Source organism: Acyrthosiphon pisum, chromosome A1 (assembly GCF_005508785.2).
Source record: "Acyrthosiphon pisum isolate AL4f chromosome A1, pea_aphid_22Mar2018_4r6ur, whole genome shotgun sequence".
Classification (NCBI taxonomy): domain Eukaryota; kingdom Metazoa; phylum Arthropoda; class Insecta; order Hemiptera; family Aphididae; genus Acyrthosiphon; species Acyrthosiphon pisum.
In genome coordinates, this window is record NC_042494.1 from 103,555,788 (window position 1) to 103,562,287 (window position 6,500).

The following is a 6,500-nucleotide window of genomic DNA, read 5'->3' on the forward strand; positions in this document are numbered from 1 at the left end:
CGTATTATCACTTCGGGAGGCAGCTACTGTAAATAGTATTTCAGGGGCACAAGGATATACCCGATGTCAATGTAAGACAAAATGCAAGACGAACAGGTGTGCTTGCAGATCGGAATCTAGAATTTGTAATTCTAAATGTCATGGAAGTTTGTCATGTGAAAATAAAAATTGTTGCAAACGTATGCAAATCATAAAAAAATTTTAAAAAGCTTAAATTACATAAATTAAAATGTTAAAAAAATACTTGTTTATTAATTGATTATTTATTAAGGTGATATAGTAGATTAATTAATAATTATTTTTGAAAAAAAATAATATTTAAATAAGTCAGATTAAATTTAAAAAATTTGCCATCTTTGCCTACTATCGTTAGGAAATGATAACATAATATACTAGGCGATGATATCATTTCCTTCCGATTTTAGGAATTGTCAACATTTACTAGGAATTGTCAACATTTCCGGTAACATATACATGTTCACATATTTCATTCTGCATTCAGATATATTTCAACTAATATTGATTAAATTGTAATGAAACAAATAAACCAAAGAGTGGTATTAACTATTAATATGGAACTATTTTAAAATTATTAGATTTTCAATTTTCTTAAAAAATTCCAATATAGAAACCATATAAAATTTGATGTGGTATTTTTTAAATTTTAAATAATGTTATTACCTAATTTTACTATACAAAAACATAATATTACCTAGTTTTCAACGAAAACTATATTATTTTTATTGTTGTAAATTTTTTGTGAAAAATAATAAATTAAAATTAATAAAACGGATTTTATGGTATTTTAATACAAGTATTTAAATTTTGTTAAAAATACATTTAAAAAGTATTCTAAATACTTATAAAATACATTAAAAAAATTGTATTTAGAATACCATATAAATACTTCAAAAAGTATTTAAATACAAGTATTCAAATACTTTACAAGACTGACTGTTTGTTGAATTTATAACTTCATTAGAAGAAATTTGTGAAAATATAAATATTAAACCAGAAGCACGACTAAAGGCTAGTGGTTTGATGGAAGGATTGTGTAAATATGAAACAATTTTAACAGCACAAGTATATTTAAGAATTTTTAATAAGACCACGCCCTTAACCAAATACCTTCAAGGTTATGGTGTAAATTTAGTTTCTGACCACCAAATGGTATTTCAAACTCATAATGATTTGAAAAAAAATGATCGTGATTTTACCAGTATCAAGCAAGCTGCTGATAATTTTTTGACATGGGCAAGCAGTAAATTAGAAACAGTAGAAAACACCTCTATCCAAATCCATGACAGTATATAAGATCATTTCGACCAAGAAAAAACTCGAAGCAATTTGCATATGAATCAACTGATAACCCAATCGAAGATCCATTGCATTCGTATACAGTAAATGTGCATAATATAATATTTGACTCAGTTATCCTAAGTATTGTAGTACGTTTTGAAAAGCACAAACATTTATATGCTGACTTCAATTGTTTGGATCCAAATAATTTTTGTATTGATGAACCTCTACCAGATGATTTATTAAAAAGTATCCATTTAAATATTGTACCATTTATGCCAGATTGTATCATGGACAGCATGTCAGAGTAGTAATGACTTTGTTTCCAAGTGGCCAAAATTAAAAAGAAATTGTATAAGTGATCAATATGAGGAAGCTATTGAATTAATTTAAGACGGAGAAGATAATGGTTTGTATGCTTAAATTATAAGTCTATGGGTTATGTCTTCAGTTTACCTATAACATTTTTATTCTTTACAGAACAAAATTATATGGATAATGAAAAATGTTCTCATAATTCTGAGGAAACAAAGGAAATGTGCTGCGTTGTTTGTTGTTTTGGCGTAATAGTTAATCATAATTTATTTAGTAATGCTTACCCAGGTCTGTATTTTGCATATAAATTGTTACTTACGTTTTCAATCACTCAAGTAAGATGTGAACGTAGTTTTTCAAAACTTAAATAGGTTAAAAATTATTTAAGAAATTCAAAGTCACAAGAAAATGTAGAAAGTTTTATGTTAATGAGTGTTGAAAAAGAAACGTTAACTGAAATTAATCCTATTGATATAATTGATAAGGTAGCTGCACAAAGTGAAATATTAAAAAAAAATTAATATATTAATTTCTACCTAATAAAAAATGTTGCCAGAATTGCAGCATACTATTTATTTTTTTGACATCCTCAAACAGTGTACATAAAATTACAAAATTAGATTAGCGATTGTACTGCGAGCGAATCGAGTAAAAATTTTTTGGGGCCCTTCCGTTCGGGGCCCCCCTTGAATTAATTTCCCGGTAACATAAAATAGCCCTATCCGCCCCTGAGCGTGAGACTTCCCCTGCATGGATCATATTATAAAATTATATGAATAATTCACATCTCCTATGCATATTGACATAATAAATCGTCATTATTCAACAGTTATAATATACTATAATAGTAGTTTATATCTGTGCATTATTCATAATTAATAATAAATGCTATGTAAAACTATTTTAGAACCAATTTTTGCAAGTAATACAAATTAGATTTCTTATTAAGTTATCTATTTTATATTGAATGATAATATTGTAAAATTGTTATTATTAATTATTATTTATGGATTTTGTGAATTATCTAGATAAATTTAACTAGATGGCTATAATTTTTATCTAGATAACATATCTAGATAAATTTATTTTAAGCACAACACTGAATATAAATATAAATAGATAACAAAATATACTTAGTAATATTATAGGCTGACAGATCGCTTCCACTCCGAATCGTTTTTCGTATATGTAATGATTTATTATCGAATTTAAATTTAACACATCCATTACAGTATCCTACTCAATGACAAAGATATGTACACTCGATGTATACAACATTACAACTACACAACTTATACAGCAGTGTTACCTATTTGCCCGCTTATTAAAAAAAAGATATTTTTAGTGAAAATATTTAAATGAAATTGAAGTTTGCCGATTGTGAAATAAACGCATCATCATTAAATCATCAATCCTTGAGAAGTTGTGACTTGTCTGTTTAGTAGTAATTATATTGGACAGACTTGTTTTAACGAACTCAATCATATTTTGTCTACACAACCTTGCAAGTTGTTAATATATCATTGAAGTATTATTATATATTAAACTAAATAAATAAAAATAGGAAGTATGAATGAAAATATAATTCTTTACTTTTAAATATTATTATTTTTTTAAAATAACAAAATATATACGGAATACCTTTATTTTTTCCATACATTTATCCGATTTGTGGTCAGGGACAAATCTTGTTTTTATTCAAATATAGATCTTAAGTAATTATTGTAACACAAATATTGTACTTATTATTTCAATAACTATGCCGCTGTACTCCTATTTTTTTTTATTTATGATTGTGTAAAAAAAATACAAATAAATTCGCATAACAAACGCAAAGTAGGTATAATATATAATCACAATACTTTAAAAAGTTTATCAAGATACACTGGAACGTTATACAATTGTGGAATTGACTAAGAAAAAATATTCAACCCAAAACAAATTTGCTTGCTATTTAGTATTTACCTTACTTTATCGAAAATCAAATTATTCGTTCCACAAAAATGTAATAAATAAATCATAGAACAACGGATTAACGCACGATACACTTATCATTAGCCCTTCTAAATCTAGATATTATTATTATTAAAAAAATACGTTTTCTGTGGAAGGATTGTATGTTTTCTTGCCCTCTAAAGGTTATTATTAAATTATATTACGTGCATATCTGTGTATAAGTTGTACCGAGTCAGCTAGGTTCGGAGCTAGCTTTCATAATAAACCGGTTTTATCACAGTGCATTCACGGCTTGTCTGTGAACATTACGCTTAAATTATAATATTGTTATTTGTTGTTATCAAACTATTATTATAGGTAATAGGAAATAGCAACAAAACTTTAGGCGTATAATTTATATGGGACTATAACAATATTATTTTAGACTCAGTAAAATTAATAAATTTCATTTGGACACCAACTGTTCTGTTGGTTTATTAAGTTTTTGTTTTTTACAGTGACTATTCGTAAAAAAATCCAATTTTTCAATGTCAAACATACCTTACGTATAGGAAAGATTCCTTGTTTCTCCCATCTCTCATCCGGATAATGGTTTCTGCTGATAATACCTACGAAATGTATCTTATGATTAATGACGCTCAAATCGAGATCTAACTAAGTACCTTTTACGGTTTGATGGTCGGCTGTACAATTTAAATAGTTCGCGTAATAATGAAAACAACAATGAATTTTAATATTGTATAGTAACTAATTGTGTAGAAAATGCAGCCGAGTATGTACTACGAGCGATGGTAGTTTGCTCTACCTACCTACCTCCATTACAGATAAATTAAATTATGGAACTATAAATGGCACTCAAATTGCGTCCTCAATAATATATAAAATATATTTACTAATGAGTATTGAGTGGTGTATGAATCCCGTTCTGGGTTACCTAAACAACTACACGAATTAACATTTGCAAACTATTTGGGACGAACATGTTTTTATGTCGGCAAACAATGATGACTATAGTAATTTATTCAACTATTACTAGGTATCTAGTACCAAGATGCTGTATAAATAATAGGTGTATATGTAGGTACTCATTAAAATTATTATAATTTTTTTTTAATTATAATATTTTTTACCTACAAATATATTACTTCCTGGGTAACTCGAATTTTTTCACCCGTCCTTTCATTCTCGAGTTGACCAAGTTGGACTGTATGTATAATTTTAAACTTTTATTTGTCATCTATACGGACGAAAAACGATACAAAACATATTATTTTAAGTGGTATACCTGTCCACGGTTATTTTGAAGTATCTGTACAATTTTTTTGGAAATGGTTCGTCTGTTCGTCCGATACGTTCACAATAATATAAAACGACCCTTCGGCGAGTATGATTTTGAAAGTATATAATACTATAATGCACGAGGTTTTGACAAACGCACAATATAATCACGAGAGATGTGCGTATTATTGTTGTTTTGCAACGACATACATAATATTATATAATATTACATAATATTATATTATACTCGAAAACCTTTGTAGTTTGTATAATACGGTCGGACCGGACGTGAGCGTTATGCCAGGATGAATGAATTCCCGTTTTGCAGCTATAAAATATAATATACCTACAACACTGTTGTACACCACCTACCTTTATTCATGTTTTGTGAGACGTGGACGGTTACGACTTTTACGCTACAACTACTATGCAGCAGCCGTTATGCATACCGTCCGCTATATACCAATTACCAACTACCAACTATTATTATCATAATCATCATCATCATTGTTGTCGTTATTATATTATAATACACTTGCTCCTCGTGGTATATTGAAACGCGAAGATTCGACGGCGGTGTAGATGAACGGGCAAGAGTAGCGTTTGATTAGGGCAACGCATGCCTCGAGTATGTTACGTACACTCAACATAATATTATTATTATTTTGTTCTAAAATTTACGCAAGACAGACAAAATACGTTGATTTACGCAGCTGGGTCGGCGGATCCTGGGAAATAAAGTTTCAAAATAGTGTATATATATTTTGTTACGGATGGCGCGTTTTGTTGTACTCGGTTAAGCACTCACAGACTACTGCAACACGTATTATGTATTATAATATTTATCCGCGTAAGCCTTTATAGCTATGTATACACTGTAAGTTTAGCGAGTGCAGTTGCCCCTAGGATACGTATACGGTATACGTTTTTGGCGACTTGTAATTCCCTGCCTATCGCTTCGATTTCGCTAATTAATTAGGTACACGTCAATATCAGGATAATGAACCGGAGGACTTAAATAGTATTTCCGAGACGTTATTACTGCACGTCACGAATCGTGACGCCGTTCCGCTGCAGTATGACTATTATAAATTGTGGTATACTCGCCTACCCATACCGGTGAACTGCACCCGAGTTTCGTTACGCTGATAAATTCGTCGTCAAATATTAATAGTTAATATTGTTTCCTTCAAATTTACCAAGTATTTTTTCATTTTAAAGCGGTCAAGTTGCAATTATGTGATTAAAATCATTAGGTAGGTACCTATACTTTATTAATACATTAAATTATTTTTAATACATCAAATATTATTTTGATGCTCTGAAGACTATATTAAAATTATTTTCAGTTAAATAAACCGTGTAACGTATTTTAAAGCAAAAATATTTGGTTGTGGTTCAACTATACTTCCACTATTCAATTGAAATTAATCTCTGATAATCTTATTCAAAAAGCTGGTTACACTAAACACATTGTGACAAAAATGTGGCGTTTTAATGTACCGTATATAATGTTTCCTTAAACATTACGCACTTAAAAACACCAATTAGACATACGTGTTGACAATTTTGGTAAACTTTGTTAAGACAAATTATTGGGCCTGAGAAATTTCGTAGACGTTTTTTATACAACAACATATTAAGGCTTAAGA